The 17,986-nt window shown below is 36.8% G+C and overlaps 1 pseudogene; it reads left to right on the top strand.

The window, feature by feature from the left end:
* Positions 1-5,524: 5,524 nt before the first annotated feature.
* LOC101688454 lies at positions 5,525-17,753 on the top strand (annotated as a pseudogene).
* The last annotated feature ends 233 nt before the right edge of the window (positions 17,754-17,986 follow it).

Below are 17,986 nucleotides of genomic sequence, written 5' to 3'. Positions count from 1 at the left end.
CATCAAAATTTGAGTGAGAACTCAGATGCCGTGGCCAGTTTATGGACATCCAGTGCATGTGTACTTTGTAGTTTGAGTCTACTGCAGATCATGAATTGAAAATCATTGCGGTAGACTGAAGGCATAGTTATATATGACCTATCTATTGGAGAATACATAAAGTGAAGAGAATGGTGAATAACTAAACTGACAATGTATATCTCCTTTAGAGAGATATATATCTCCTTTAGATAGCCAAACTGATCCTCTTTTCTACCACAGAATTTTGAATCAGCAAACTCTACCACCCATTGTAGGACCCAAAAGTGCTATAGTTGACTTTCCTATCTCTCTGACATCTAGGGTGAGGAGACATGATGTAGGTTTGACAACTCTACATCACTCACCCTAGAGTTGAAATTTGGAATGAGGGGGGAAAAGGGACAAGGACAAAAGATAATCTGAATTGCAAAGGCAGCCAAGGCACAATATGAAGGCCCCAGCAAATGCACCCTGCATCCATACCAGTGACTCTGTCCATGTGAACAGTGGAATTCTCACATAGCAGTGGTGACAACAGCCCTCATGGAGTCAATGTTGGAATATAATTTTTGCTATTGGCAGACGGCCATGCTTGCTTTTGTTCCTGCCCATTTTTTCTCAGCAGAGTCCTTTAATTTCCCAGCATTTCCATGTTAGATTCCATTCCAAAAAATATATATCTTGTTGAAACTAATAGTTCTGACTGGCAGTGAATAAAGACAGGGAGAGACCAGGAAAGGATACTGAGCAGAATGATCAAGATGGGTGTCATGAACACAAAGAGTGGAAGATAGTCAAGAACGTCAAAGAAAATTATGGTACCAATCACTAAAATAAATTCTCTGGTAGGATAAGGAGTGAACAGGTGTGATTAAGCATGGAAAATAAGAGATGCCCTTAGTGAGAGCAGTTTCTGTCATGTGATGCAGTGGAGGCCAGAACATAATGAGCAGTGAGTGGGAAACAACTGGACGACAGTGAGAAGAGGAGCAAGACTGAATATTCCAAGAGTATGGACAACAGTTCTTATACGTCTACTGCAGGTGGACAAATAGAACATCTTTCCTTGATATTGCTTTATTAAAATTTTTCAAAAGAGAGAAATGGAGAGAAAGCCATAAAAAGAAGAAAGAAGACAGCAGAAGGAGATATTTGGATGGGTGAAGATCACAAGATGCAGGCACAGAAATAGGCAAAGAAGAATAGACACATGGCTAGATGAGTGTGGGAAAGACACAGAAAAGAAAGATTAAGAATCTATCAGGGGTGACTGGGTGGCTCAGTGGGTTAAGAGGCAGACTTTCAATTTCAGTTCAGGTCATGATCTCAGATTCCTGGGATTAAGCCACACATTGGACTATGCACTCAGTAGGGCATCTGCTTGAGGATTCTCTCTCTCTGTCTGCCCTTCTATCTACTTGCACTCTCTCTCTCTTACTAAAATAAATAAATAAATCTTTAAAAGAAAAAGAGAATATATCAGAGAAAGACTATGGACAACAAAAAAATAAAGGCCCAGGATTTAGGGATAAATGTTTACTTTAACTCTGGGTGTTGCTTAAAGTTGTCAACAATAGGAATCTTTTCTTTCCTTATTTTATTCAAATTTCCAAATTTATTTTTCCATGGAATATGTTTATGTAACAGATTTTCTGGTTAAATCTTACATCATAAACTTTGCTCATAAATATATTAGCACTGCCTGAAAGGTTTTTAACATTTAAAAGTTGCTTCACATTTGCTATAACAGTGATTAGGACTGACTTTTTCCAGAAATACTTAAGGTTTTATTGAGAACATCTTTTCCTCTACCAGTGTTTTCGCAGAATAAAATTGAGGCAGAATGGAGTGGAATACAGGTGATAGAAATAAGAAAGCTACTAATTTCACATGATAAAGGTATTTTTGTGTGTATGTGTGTTTTTATTTTTATTTATTTATTTATTTATTTATTTATTATTTTTTTATTTTCAGTATAACAGTATTCATTATTTTTTCACCACATCCAGTGCTCCATGCAATCCGAGCCCTCTCTAATACCCACCACCTGGTTCCCCCAACCTCCCACCCCCTGTCCCTTCGAAACCCTCAGGCTGTTTTTCAGAGTCCATAGTCTCTCATTGTTCACTTCCCCTTCCAATTTCTCTCAACCCCCTTCTCCTCTTCATCTCCCCATATCCTCCATGCTATTTGTTATGCTCCACAGATAAGTGAAACCATATGATAATTGACTCTCTCTGCTTGACTTATTTCACTCAGCATAATCTCTTCCAGTCCTATCCATGTTGCTACAAAAGTTGGGTATTCATCCTTTCTGATGGAGGCATAATACTCCATAGTGTATACGGACCACATCTTCCTTATCCATCCGTCCTTTGAAGGGCATTTTGGTTCTTTCCACAGTTTGGTGACTGTGGCCATTGCTGCTATAAACATTGGGATACAGATTGCCCTTCTTTTCACGACATCTGTATCTTTGGGGTAAATCAAAAGCTTCTGCACAGCAAAGGAAACAGTCAAGAAAACAGAGGCAACCGACGGAATGGGAGAAGATAAAGGTATTTTTATTGGAAAAAAAACTCCTTTCTAGGCAATTCCAAATCACTAAATAATGAAAAAATCTCAAATTCAATTTGTGTGGGTACTTATTAAGCTATAAATGCTGGAAAGAGAAGTGAAGGAGTACCTACTGCCCATTTGTATATAAATAGTCAATGAAATGCTTGTCAAAAATGGGAACTAGGAAAGAGTTAATATACAATTGACTCACCTTAAAAGTTTGAATCAGAAGATGTGATCAGTTAGACACAATGGAGCTTTTAATCAGAAGAAGCAGAAAGATTGCTTATGTAGGAATCACTATGGAATGATATTTAATGTAGTTTAAATTAACACTCTTGTTCATGAACACTTATAAATTCCTTAGAGACATGTTAAGAAATAATAAAACATTGTTAAAGGGAGTAATTCAGTCTTACAGCTATTTTGCTTACTAGAGGATAGTAATTAAAATTTAATAAGTAAATTATTCACTATTGTTTTTCCACTACTCACCTGGCTTATTGGCTCTTGTAAACCCAATGTACAATTATTATAAATGTAAGAGTATATCAAATTTATATATAAAAAATAATGAATTTTATAGTAATCATTTCTCTCTTACCCATATCATATAAGAAATTGAGAAAATTCTTTTGAAGTGTTAGGTTTTCTAAAGGAGATAAGAAATAGAGTAGCACTGAAACGATCATAACATGTGTAGTAACTTCTTGCACACTGATTCACTTTGGAGGCTTCCTTTAACAAGCTCAGGAGAATGTTGTTTACACCAATTTGTTTCAAGCACAACACAGTCAATTGTACAACTGTGGGCTTTTTGCCAGAATGGGAAGGAATGAAGAACTAAAATTTTCCCAATAGCACCTAAGGCTTCCCTTTAGGACAAAACTAAATTGTTCTTCTGGACAATGTAAACTTGAACATGTGTGAAAAGTCCAGGTAACTCATAGGGCATTATAGACTCTGAAATCATAAACATCAAGTCATCATCAATATTATATTTTATGCCCCTATTCTCCACTACTAATGACACCTCTGACATATTTATGCAAATTTCCATGTATAAATTTTGATGCTCTGAGGGCTTTGATTAGTATGATCACATCTGAGCCAATCATACATGATTTTAATGAGGCCAAAGTTCTGCATTCCCTTCAGGGGAAACTCAAATACAGGTGTCCTTCTCTTGCAAAATGCAGGTCATGTTCCAGAACTACATTGAATTTCATACTTTCATTTGTAAATAGGTGAGAAATCTTACTTCACAGAGGTACAAAGGACCATAGTAGGAGGTGCCATATATCAATGCTTCTCAAATATTAATGCCTGTGAATTTCCTAGGAATTTTCCTAAAATGCAGATTCTCTTTTGATTGGTCAGGGAGGATGTCCAAAGTCTTCATTAACAATGTGATGACCTGGACATTTGCCACCTTTAGGGCCTTCCATCCTTGGAGGGCCTAGATGGTCTCAGAGCTAGATCATTGGAGAAGCACATAAAGAAAAGTGGTAAATGTAGCTGGCATCCAAAGAGAAGCAAGAGGAGCCAGATAGGATGAGAAAGACCAACATGGTTGGGCTCACATGGGGTCTGGAGGCTAGGTCAGGCCCTTTGTTCTTGCTCCCACCTTTAAGGACAACTAGTGAGATATTTTGAACATGGTGGTAAGGTGTTCATATTTACCTTTCAGCATGAAGAGAGAAGTGACATAATGTTCACTCAGAAAATAATGACATTATATGTGTCAAAAGAGTACAATGTACAAATAGCAACATTTTCATTTAGGATCTAAAGAGGAGTAAAAGTGCTTAACCTCCACATGGGACTTGATGGCAGCTAGGGGGAAACAAAGGGCTTATATTTTGGTGAAGTCATAAATCATTTATTGTGTGCTTAGTCTTTGCTTGTGAAAGCCAAAGAAAATGGGGGAAATAAACTACATAGATAAAATAGAAGCCCTGTCAAAACTCAGTAGGAGGGTGTATAAGCAATATGTGTACCAGAAATTTCAACATAATCCAAATGTGAGTTAAAATTAATTCTTCTTGGGGCACCTGGGTGGCTCAGTGGGTTAAAGCCTCTGCCTTCAACTCTGGTCATGATCCCAGGGTCCTCGAATTGAGCCCTGCATTGGGCTCTCTGCTCAGCAGGGAGCCTGCTTCCTCCTCTCTCTCTCTGCCTCTGCCTACTTGTGATATCTGTCTGTCAAATAAATAATAAAATCTTTTAAAAAATAAATAAATAAAATTAATTCTTCTCTTCAATTTTGTGTATTTATCTCTCACCTCATATTGTGGTCCATCTATGTGTACAAAAGTCTATATTGTTGCTTTCAATATTGGAAGTCTTCTCAATTTTAGTTATTCTCTTGAAGATATTTATTTATTTATTTAAGAAAGAGAGAGAGAGCACAGAGGAAGCATGAGAGGGAGAAGCAGACACCCCACTGAGCAAGAGCTGGATGCAGGACTCAATCCCAGGACCCTGACATCATGACCTTAGCAGAAGGCAGATGCTTAACCAACTGAGCCTCTCAGGTGCCGCTCAACTTTAGTTATTTTAAATGGTGGGCCAGTGTATCTCACTATAGTCATGTGCATTTTCCCAATGATGAATTTTGTTGAACATATTTTTATGTCTCTGTTTGATATCTGCATATCTTGTTTACAGAAGTGTCTACTGAAATATTTTCTATTTCTAAATTGAGATATATTTCTTACTTTTTAGCTTTGAGATTCTTCTTATATTCTGCTTATGAGGCTCTTATCAGATACATGATTTTCAAATATTTATTCGAGGACCTTCGTCTTCTTTCCCTGCCATAAGCTATCACATTTATTTCTTATGAAGCAGCAACTGTAGACCTATTGGTAGACACTTGTGTACCAGAAGTTGAGAAATATATTCAAAAAATTCAAGGCTCTTATATCTAGGCAATCCAGCAATGGATCATGGGGAGACATCTCTTCTAAGATGTTTAAAGGATAAGTTGCTGCATCTGGCCCTCTTACAACCAACCGAAAGGTAAGGCACCTTTTGGGGTCTGTGGATTTGGATCCAATGTCACCTTCATTTGGGTGTATTATACCAACCCATTTACCAAGTGTCCAGGAAAGCTATTAGTTTTAAGTGTGAATATGAACAGGAGAAGGATTTACAAAGGTGTAAACAGCTGTACAAGGTGCTCTACTCCTTGGGTCACATGATCCACCAAAACTAATGGTAGTTGAAGGCATAGTGAGAAATAAGGATGCTTTTAGGGGACTTAGGCTGGTCTCTAGGCAAATCACAGCACAGGCCCCTAGGTTTAGAGCTAAGCCATTGCTATCATTACAGACAATTACTCTCCATTTGAAAACCAGAAGGATGAGCTAGAAAGAACTAGAACTGGAAGGATGGATTTATCATTAACTGAAATGGGTAAGAGGGTGGTTTGAGGAGCAGCTTTGGCAAAGACAATCAAAGGTCCTATTTATTTACGTCTTTGTCTTCTCCACCTTCCTAGTCTTTTTGCATATCTATTCTCATTCATTTTACTGCTCCAACTTTTCTTTTCTTTCCTTGTGCCCATGAGTTAAGCCTGAGAACCACTGGCATTCATTGAGCATCAGTGAATCCTGTGTGTCACTCAAGGCCAAAGAGGTTGTTGTCCTCTGGGAACATCTCTCTATATCGCTTTTTATTTCAGAGAGTAACTACAGAAAGGGATTTTTGTTAAAGGTTTATAATTCAAACAACAAGCAGTATTGTTAGTCGTGTTGCAGAGTCATGTGATGTGGTGACCATGCATGAGTTTCATACTTAATGAGCAGTTTGTGGAGAAACTTGTTGATCTTAGAAACCATTGCAGAGGGATCCATCTGCTTCAGACCTGTGAGTACATTGATCTCAGCAGTACAGTTGAGGGAAAAAGAAAATAAATCTGCCAATTGTTGATCTCTGTTATTGACCTAGATGAGTCAGTACATTGCATCAACTTGGAATAAGATCTCTAATGATATTGCAGTGAACGCTGTTCTGTTGATAATATATTTTAAAGTTAGATACATACTTACCAAATTAGAAATATGGAGTTGAGAGAAGCAGTGAACACATTGGATGACAGACTACAGACGTCCCCAAAAGATGTTGAGGGAAATTGGAAGGGGAGGTGAACCATGAGAGACTATGGACTCTTAAAAACAATCTGAGGGTTTTGAAGAGGCGGGGGGTGGGGAGTTGGGGGAACCAGGTGGTGGGTATTGGAGAGGGCACAGATTGCATGGAGCATTGTGTGTGGTGCAAAAACAATGAATATTGTTATGCTAAAAATAAATTTAAAAAAAATTTTTTTTAAAAGATGTCAATAGTGGGCCATTTTTTAAAGGGAAAATTTATTTTATTTTTATATTTTATTTTATTTTATTTTAAATATTTTTAAATATTTAAATTTTAAATATTTTATTTTATTTTTAGTGTACAAAGAAATTTTACTTTCTGTTCTTGATAACAAGTAAATGCATCATGATCAGCAACACCTGAATCTTCTCTTCATATTCTTTTTTTTTTTCCCCTAATAGAACAGTGCTCCTTGTAATAAGGTTTTTTCCTCCTCTCTTCCCTCAGTGGCATCTAGGAAAAATAGTCAGTTAAAGTTTGTGCCCATGAGTTACTAAGATCTTTCCATCTTCTCTGAGGGAAAGAGATTTATGTGATGAAACCAATAGCTTTTTAAAATTTTTTAAAATTTAACATGATTTTTCTCCTCCCCAGTCATTTCTTATTTCATTTTTTCCCCTTCCCCCCATGAACCCCCACCCTGCCTTTCAAATTCCCTACACCAGAAAGATAATATGATAATTGTCTTTCTCTGACCGACTAATGTTCCTTAACATAACACATACTCATTTCATCCACAACGTTGCAAATGGCAAGATTTTGTGGCTTTTTTTTAATGGATGCATATTATTCCATTTTATATATACCACATCTTTATCCATTCATCTGTTGATCAACATCTAGGTTCTTTCCATAGTTTGGCTATTGTGGACATTGCTACTATAACCATTCAGCTATAAGTGCCCCTTCAGATTTAGGGTAAATAGCCAATAGTGTTATTGATGGGCCATGGGGTATCTCTATTTCCAACTTTTTCAGGAATCTTCATACTGTTTTGCAGAGTGTATCAGCTTGCATTCCCAACATCACAGTAAAAGCATCCCCCTTTCTCTGCATCCTCTCCAGCACCTGTCATTTCCTGACTTGTTAATTTTAGCCATTCTGACTGGTGTGAGATGGTATCTCACTGTGGTTTTGATTTGTAATTCCCTGATGCTGAGAGATGTTGAGCACCGTCTCATGTATCTGTTGGCCATTTTAGATGTCTTTTTGCCAAAATATCTGCTCATGTTTTCTGCCCATTTGATTGGATTAATTGCTCTTTAGGTATTGAGTTTGATAACTTCTTTATAGATTTTGGATACTAGCCTTTTATATGATATTTAAGTTGCAAAAATCTTTTCCCATTCTCTTCATTGTCTTTTGGTTTTGTTGACTGTTTTTTTTTTTTTTTTGTTCTTTGCTTTGCAAAAGCTTTTGGTCTTGATGAGGTCCCAATAGTTCATTTTTTCCCCTTCTTCCCTTGCCTTTGGTGATGTTTCTAGGAAGAAGTTGCTGCAGCTGAGGTCGAAGAAGCTGCTGCCTGTGTTCTTCTCAAAGATTTTGATAGATTTCTTCCTGTCTCACATTGAGTCTTTCATCCATTTTTGAGTCTATTTTTGTGTGTAGTGTAAGGAAATAGTCCAGTTTAATTGAAAGCATGTGGCTTTCAAATTTTCTCAACACCATTAGTTGAACAGGCTGCCTTTTTTCCATTGGATATTATTCTGGCTTTGTTAAAGATTAGTTGACCATAGAGTTGAGGGTACAATTCTGGGCTCTCTATTCTGTTCCATTGATCTATGAGTTTATTTTTGTGCCAGTAGCATACTGTTTTGATGATTATAGCATTGTAATAGAGCATGAAGTCTGCATTGTGATATCATCAATGCTGGTTTTCTTTTTCAACATTCCTCTGGCTATTTTGGGGTCTTTTCTGATTCCATATAAATTTTAAGGTTATCTGTTCCATTTCTGTGGTAAAAAAAAAAAAATGTGGTATTTTGATAGGGTTTACATTATACGTGTAGATTGCTTTAGGTACCATAGACCTTTTCACAATATTTGTCCTTGCAGTCAATGAGCATGGAATGTCCTTCCATTTCTTTGTATCTCGCTCAATTTCTTTCATGAGTAATTTATAGAACAAGAAAGGTCTCAAGTACACAACCTACCCGTACACCTGAAGGAGCTGAAGAATGAATAGCAAAGAAAGCCCAAATCCTGAAGGACCTGGAGAAAGAACAGCAAAGAAAGCCTATACTCAACAGCAAAGAAAGCCTCAACCTAAACAGAAATAATTAAGATCAGAGTAGAAATCAATGAAGTAGAAACCAAAAGAACAATAGAACAAATCAATGAAACTAGGAGCTGGTTCTTTGAAGGAATTAATAAGATTGATAACCCCCTGGCCAGACTTATCAAAAAGAAAAGAGAAAGGACCCAAATAAATAAAATCATGAATGAAAGAGGAGAGAGCACAACCAACACCAAACCAGAGAAATATAAACAATTATAAAAGCATATTATGAGCAACTATACACCAGAATATTTGACAATCTGGAAGAAATGGATGCATACATAGAGATGTATAAACTACCAAAACTGAACCAGAAAGAAACAGAAAACCTGAACAGACCCATAACCAGGAAGGAGATGGAAGCAGTCAACAAAAATCTCCCAACAAATAAGAGACCGGGAGCAGATGGTTTCCCAAGGGAATTCTACCAAAGATTTAAAGAAGAATTAATAGCTATTATCCTGACTCTGTTCCAAACAATAGAAATGGAAGAGAAATTTCCAAACTCATTTTATGAGGCCAGCACTACCTTGATCCCAAAACCAGACAAAGACCCCACCAAAAAGGAGAATTACAGACCAATGTCCATGAGGATCACAGATGCTCACCAAAATTCTAGTCAATATGATCCAGCAGTACATTAAAAGGATTATTCACCACTACCAAGTGGGATTTACTCCAGGGCTGCAAGGTTGGTTCAGTATCTGCAAATCAATGTGATACAATATATTAATAAAAGAAAGAGCAAGAACCATATGATCCTCTCAATAGATGCTGAAAAAGGATTTGACAAAGTACAGCATCCTTTCCTGATCAAAACTCTTCAAAGTGTAGGGATAGAGGGTACATACCTCATATCATCAAAGCCATCTATGAAAAACCCACTGCAAATATCATTCTTAGTGGAGAAAAACAGAGTTTTTCCAATAAGGTCAGGAACATGGCAGCAATGTCCATTATCACCACTGTTATTCAGCATAGTACTAGAAGTCCTCACCTCAGCAATCAGACAACAAAAAGAAATAAAAGGCAACCAAATCAGCAAAGAAGAAGTTATATTCTCACTCTTTGCAGATGATGTGATACTTCATGTGGAAAACCCAAAAGACTCCACTCCAAAACAGCTAGAACTCATACAGGAATTCAGTAAAGTGTCAGGATATAAAATAAATGCACAGAAATCAGTGGCATTTCTATACACCAACAGCAAGATAGAAGAAAGAGAAATTAAGGAGTCAATCCCATTTACAATTGTTATAGGGTACCTTGGAATAAACCTAACCAAAGAGGCAAAGAATCTGTACTCAACTATTAAATTTAGATAAATAATAAATTTCTATATTTGAGATAAACATTTCCGTTCCTGAGTTCAGATAGGGATATCTGAAAAAAGTTGATTACACGCTCTATATGTGTCAAAGTTCAGGACTATGAAAAATGTTAATCCAGTCTTTTGTAGTAGTAACAAAAGTATAGGTATCATAATAATGAAAATATTTATTAGGAGCATTCTGTTCTTTGATGGTCCGACTACCTAGGAAATAATGTCTTCATATTTGGACCTGATATTCAGGCCATAGAGACTTTCTGGAGCTTATGCGTAGAATGACAATGTCATGAGAAGAAGCATTGAATAAAGATGGCAAATAGAGTTGACCCTTGAAAAATGTAAGGGTTAGGAGCACTGTCTCTTTCACTTAGTCAATATTCCACATGTAGCTTTTAACTTCCCCAAAGCATAACTACGAACAGCCTACTGTTGATCAGAAGCCTTATCAATAACATAAAATGGTCAATTGAGACATATTTTGTATATTATGAAATTATATGCTGTATTCTTACATAAAGTAAGTTAGAGAGAAAAGAATGTTACTATGAAAATCATAAGGAATAGAATATACATTTACAGTACTGTTCTATTAAAAATCTGCATATATGTCAGCCTGTACACTTAAACCATGTTATTCAAGGTATTCAATTTTGTATTGCAAGTATATAAGAAGAAGTTTATTATTGACAGAGTTTGAAGGGAAACTGGAGAAAAGACTTGTGTAGTTCCAAAAAAGTTAAATGAGGCCTAGAAAATCAAATTTGGTTTAGAGTTGATATTAAGACATTTCTAATAATTAAAATAATGTAAAAATGGGAGGGGTTGGTTTGTAAAGTCATCAGCTATCTTCCCATGTTCTTGAGGAAATTATGGTAATTAAAGTTGCCACTTATTGAGTGCTGAAATCCTCTGCTTTATGCTCTATGTATATTCTTTCAACAGAATTTTTATAATCACCATTCATTAACTTCTTATTCCTGCCTTGAGATCCTATAAGGATATAGATTTATTTGCAAGTGGAGCCAGAAGGTTTTACTTCAAATGCTGGATATACCACTTACTGTGTTACCTTGTACAAGTTATTTGTATCTCTTGCCTCAGTGCCCTCATTTATAAAATATATAAATCCTTCATAGAGCTTCAGGGAGGATTAATACACAAAGCATGTGCAGAACAGTCCTGACACAGTGAGCCTCAGTAATTATTAACTGTTAGTGTGCTTTTACTTTTATCGGGTAGCATCTTTTTGAACAAAGTGCTTTAAAAAAGAATCCCCAATATTAAAGTATTCCTTTCTCACTTTTTTTAAAAAAAGATTTTAAATTTATTTTATTAATTTTCACCTTCTCTCTTTTCTTTTGGATTAGTTTGGCCAATGGTTTATCAATCTTATTGATTCTTTCAAAAAAAAAAACAGTTTCTAATTTCATTGATGCGTTCTACTGTATCTCTAGTTTCTATCTCATTGATCTCTGCTCTAATCTTGATTATTTCCCTTCTTTTGTGTGGAGCTGGCTTAATTTGTTGTTGATTCCCCAGTTCTTTAAGGTGTAGAGACAGTTGGTGTATTCTGGGTTTTTCTCTTTTTTTGAGGGAGGCTTGGATGGCTATGTATTTCCCACTTAGGACCACCTTTGCTGTATCCCATAGGTTTTGGACCAAAGTGTCTTCATTCTCATTAGTTTCCATAAATTGTTTAAGTTCTTCTTTGATCTCCTGGTTGCTCCAAGTATTCTTAAGCAAGGTGGTCTTTAGTTTCCAGGTGTTTGAGTTCTTTACAAACTTTTCCTTTTGGTTGAGCTCCAGCTTCAAAGCATTGTGATCTGAGAATATGCAGGGAATAATCTCAATCTTTTGGTATAGGTTGAGACCTGATTTGTGATGCAGTATGTGGTCTGTTCTGGAGAAGGTTCCATGTGCACTCAAGAAGAATGGGTATTCTGCTGTTTTGGGGTGGAATGTTCCATATATCTATGAGGTTCATCTGGTCCAATGTGTCATTCAATGTTCTTGTTTCTTTATTGATTTTCTGCTTGTATGATATGTCTATTACCGAGAGTGACATGTTAAGATCTCCTACTATTAATGTATTCATATCAATATGACTCTTCATTTTGATTAACAGTTTTCTTATGTAATTGATGCTCCCATATTGGGGGCATAAATATTTACAATTGTTAGATCTTCTTGGTGGACATCCCTTTAAGAATTATGTAGTGTCCTTCTGTATCTCTGACTACAGTCTTTAGGTTAAAACCCAATTTATCTGATATGAGAATTGCTACCCCAAAAAGGGAGCTATCACAACTAACACCAAGGAAATAGAAACAATCATCAGAAATTATTATCAACAGTTTAATGCCAGTAAGTTAAGCAACCTAGATGAAATTGATGCCTTCCTGGAAAACTATAACTTCCAAAATTGAACCAGGAAGAAATTGACAACCCAAATAGACCAATATCTAGTAATGAGATTGAAGCAATGATCAAAAACCTCCCAAAAAACAAGAGCCTGGGACCTGATGGATTCCGGGGGGGAATTCTACCAAACTTTCAAAGAAGAAATAACATCTATTCTGCTGAAGCTGTTTAAAAAATTGAAGCAGAAGGAGAACTTCCAGACTCTTATTATGAAGCCAGCATTACCTTGATCCCCAAACCAGGCAAAGACCCCACCAAAAAGGAGAATTTCAGACCAATATCCCTGATGAAGATGGATGCTAAGATTCCCAGCAAGATCCTAGCAATTTGGATCCAACAGCACATTAAAAAGATTATCCACCATGACCAGGTGGATTTCATCCTTGGGTTGCAAGGGTGGTTCAACATTCGCAAATCAATCAATGTGACAGAACAAATCTATAATAGAAGAGAAAAGAACCACATGGTCCTCTCAACTGATGCAGAAAAAGCATTTGACAAAATCCAGCATCTGTTCCTGATTAAAATGCTTCAAAGTATAGGGATAGAGGGAACATTCCTGAGCTTCATAAAATCTATCCATGAAAAACCCACAGCAAATATCATTCTCAATGGGAAAAAAGCTTGCGGCCTTCCTGTTGAGATCAGGAACAAGACAAGGATGCCCACTTTCACCACTCTTGTTCAACATAGTATTAGAAGTCCTAGCAACAGCAATCAGACAACAAAGAGAATAAAAGGTATCCAAATTGACAATGAAACTCATGAAAGAAATTGAAGACACATATCTTGAAAGAAGTTGCTGTGGCTGATATCAAAGAGATTACTGCCTATGTTCTCCTCTAGGATTCTGATGGATTCCTGTCTCACGTTGAGGTCTTTTATCCATTTTGAGTTTATCTTTGTGTATGGTGTAAGAGAATGGTCGAGTTTCATTCTTCTACATATAGCTGTCCAGTTTCCCCAGCACCATTTATTGAAGAGACTGTCTTTTTTCCACTGTATATCTTTTCCTGTTTTGTTGAAGATTAATTGACCATAGAGTTGAGGGTCCATATCTGGGCTCTCTACTCTGTTCCACTGGTCTATGTGTCTGTTTTTATGCCAATACCATGCTGTCTTGGTGATCACAGCTTTGTAATAAAGCTTGAAATCAGGTAACGTGATGCCCCCAGTTTTATTTTTGTTTTTCAGCATTTCCTTAGCGATTCAGGGTCTCTTCTGATTCCATACAAATTTTTGGATTATTTGCTCCAGCTCTTTGAAGAATACTGGTGGAATTTTGATCGGAATGGCATTAAAAGTATAGATTGCTCTAGGCAGTATAGACATTTTAACAATGTTTATTCTTCCTATCCAAGAGCATGGAATGGTCTTCCATCTTTTTGTGTCTTCTTCAATTTCTTTCATGAGTGTTCTGTAGTTCCTTGAGTACAGATCATTTACCTCTTTGGTTAGGTTTATTCCCAGATATCTTATGGTTCTTGGTGCTATAGTAAATGGAATCGATTCTCTAATTTCCCTTTCTGTATTTTCATTGTTAGGGTATTAGAAAGCCACTGATTTCTGCACATTGACTTTGTATCCTGCCACATTGCTGAATTGCTGTATGAGTTCTAGTAGTTTGGGGGTGGAGTCTTTTGGGTTTTCCATATAAAGAATCATGTCATCTGTCTCCAAAGGTAAAGGAAACAAAAGCGAAACTAAACTTTTGGGACTTCATCAAAATCAAAAGCTTCTGCACAGTAAAGGAAACCGTAAAAAAAACAAAAAGGCAACCCACGGAATGGGAGAAGATATTTGCAAATGACAGGACAGACAAAAGGTTGATATCCAGGACCTATAATGAACTCCTCAAACTCAACACACACAAAACAGGCAATCATATCAAAAAATGGGCAGAAGATATGAACAGACACTTTTCCAATCAAGACATACAAATGGCTATCAGACACATGAAAAAATGTTCATCATCACTAGCCCTCGGGGAGATTCAAATTAAAACCACATTGAGATATCACCTTATACCAGTTAGAATGGCCAAAATTAACAAGACAGGAAACAACATGTGTTGGAGGGGATGTGGAGAAAGGGGAACCTTCTTCCACAGTTGGTGGGAATGCAAGTTGGTGCAGCCTCTTTGGAGAACAGTGTGGAGATTCCTCAAGAAATTAAAAATAGAACTTCCCTATGACTCTGCAATTGCACTCCTGGGTATTTACCCCAAAGATACAGATGTAGTGAGAAGCAGGGCCATCTGTACCCCAATGTTTATAGCAGCAATGGCCACGGTTACCAAACTATGGAAAGAACCATGATGCCCTTCAATGGACGAATGGATAAGGAAAATGTGGTCCATATACACTATGGAGTATTATGCCTCCATCAGAAAGGATGAATACCCAACTTTTGTAGCAACATGGACGGGACTGGAAGAGATTATGCTGAGTGAAATAAGTCAAGCAGAGAGAGTTAATTATCATATGGTTTCATTTATTTGTGGAGCATAAGAAATAACACAGAGGACATGTGGAGATGGAGAGGAGAAGGGAGTTGAGGGAAATTGGAGGGGGAGATAAACCATGAGAGACTGTGGACTCTGAAAAACAATCTGAGGGATTTGAGGGGGTGGGGGTGGGAGGTTGGGGGACCCTGGTGGTGGGTATTATGGAGTGCACGTATTGCATGGAGCGCTGGGTGTGGTGCATAAACAATGAATTCTGTTATACTGAAAAGAAATTAAATTAAAGAAAAAAAACAACTTAAGATCAGTAGCTGAAAAAAATATTTTAGAGAGAAAGAGAGAAGAAGGGAGAGCATGAGCAGGTTGAGGGACAGAGGGAAAAAGAGAGAGAATCTTGAGCAGACTCTCCGCTAAGCATAGAACCCAGCACAGGGCTCTTCTCAGGACCCTGAGATCATCACCTGGGCAGAAATCAAGAGTGAGATGCTCAACCAACTGCACCATCAAGGGGCCCTTCCTTTCTCACTTCTTGAGAAAAGATCTAATTAGCCCATGAAACTGTCATTGTGAAAAAACTGTCTGAAATCATGGTAACATCTTTCTTTTCTCTTTTTCAAAATCAGATCTTTGGCATTTCCAGTTCCTTTCACCATTTTTAATCTAGATTTGATGTGCTTTAGGGCTGTGACTGGACTTTGTGCTTGCATTTGCCAGAGTTGGTATCCCACCATTGCCACAGGCATTCTCCATCTTATTGCAGGTGAGTCTTGTCATTATACAAACCTTTTATCTTCTTCCTGTTTCCATAGAGACAAAGAGTCATAATTCTTAAACAATCACATATTGATGCCCTGCTCTGTCGCTTGAAAAGCTCTTACTATGCTCTTACCTAGTTATGTTTTGTTTTCCTACAACATCTGTTTACACTGGGCTCAGTAAGATGTTATGATGCTGGAACTGAACTACTCCACCAGAAGCTAGAGCTGTCTGAGAAGGTGTCTGGGGAATTTGAATGGTTCTTCTGCCTGGCTTGCGTCTCAGCTCCCTTACAGTTCATGGCTTCTGCTCTTTTCATCTGGGTTGCTCATACCAACAGGAAAGAGTAAACCTTAATGAAAGCATTTCATGTGGAATGGGTGGGAAGCTGCCTGCTTTGCAACTGCCATTTTTGTTATTTCTCAATATTAATATTTCCCTTTGTCTCCCCCCCATTGTTTTTAATTTAATTTTTTTTCTTTGTGGATATTCTATTTTATCCTGAAAATCCATTCTATTTATTCACAGACATTTGTTTCTTAATACCACTAAAATGTATGTGGATTATTCCAAATAAGTCCATCTTTTAAACAAACTAATTTGGGTTTAGAGTCCAGACAGCAAAAAATGGGTAGACACTTGCCACACATTTGTGAAAGAAAACCGATAGTGGGAGATTGATCCAAAAACGTCTACTGAAGTCTGTTAGACTTTTCAGTAAATAACTATCTGTTGAACTAGAAATTCTTTAGTGTCTCTGAGAAACCTCTTATTGTTGTCAGAACCTATGGTCACTTTGCCATTGTAGATAGTCAGCCAACCAGAGCATTAATGCTCTTTTCAAAGACTTAAGCAATATAAAATAAGGAGATTATCTAAGATCCTTTTCCCCAAATATGTGCATACAGCTTTATTCAAGGTGAAGTATGGCAGCTGTTTAACCAAACTGTGTCTGTCTACAAGAACGGAAGTGAAAAATACAGTGTTTACTTGAAATTTTAACTTTGTAAACTGTAAGAATTCCAATTCAGCCAAAGAAGAGGATTAACCTTATTTTACTTCACTTTTTCTGTTTTTTGTTTTTTTGTTTCTTAGCTTTCCTTAACATCAGTAGGATTTTCAGTACAACCAAACCATTTTGGATTTTTGCTCCCTGCCTCCTCACACATCAGGCTCATTAAGAGTACTTTCTTTCCAAAACTACTTTGGGGTCACAGAGTAAAATTTTCCAACTCCTATCTTATTTATTCTAGCTCAGTACCATTAAGAAGTTTCCTCCATAATGACCCTCTGGAGCTTGGAAAACCTACCAAAAGACCTAAAGTTTTGGGTTCTCATTGATTTACAACTAAGGTTTTTATTTCTTGTGGTGAAATGACATGCCTTCCTTGTCTAAATTCCTTCCTGGTGTGTATCAACATTATTTAATATCTTTTAATTCAGTTATTTTTTAATAAAATGTCTATAAACATTGAATTTTTAAAATTCTTATTTATTTATTCCACTACTGTAGACTTGACAGATTTTTAAAAAATGAAATTTAATAATTTATTATAATATCCTAAATCTGTCTTTTTTTAAATAAAATAAAAAAATAAGAAGAAACTCAATAATATATCGCATCTGAGTTGATTTAAATCTCAATATTTTAGGATAAAGAAGTACAGGATTCTGAACGAGTGTCTCTGTGGTTCTTCAGAAAATGCCTTGTTTCTGGAGTCTCTGTTTTATCTACCAAAAAATATGGGAACTCCTTGCCCCATTAGAAAATAAGAGCCGGGGCACCTGGGTGGCTCAGTGGCTTAAAGCCTCTGCCTTCTGCTCAGGTCATGATCCCAGGGTCCTGGGATTGAGCCCTGACCAGCAGGGAACCTGCTTCCTCCTCTCTTTCTGCTTGCCTCTCTGCCTACTTGTGATCTCTGTCTGTCAAATAAATAAATAAAATCTTAAAAAAAAAAAAAAGAAAAGAAGAGCCTCTTTATCCATTATGTTTCAGAGT

The sequence above is a fragment of the Mustela putorius genome, unplaced genomic scaffold (genome assembly GCF_011764305.1).
Source record: "Mustela putorius furo isolate JIRA1106 unplaced genomic scaffold, ASM1176430v1.1 tig00003834_pilon_pilon_pilon, whole genome shotgun sequence".
Taxonomy (NCBI): domain Eukaryota; kingdom Metazoa; phylum Chordata; class Mammalia; order Carnivora; family Mustelidae; genus Mustela; species Mustela putorius.
Note: the sequence above shows the minus strand (reverse complement) of the source record. Positions and strands in the feature narration are given on the sequence as shown.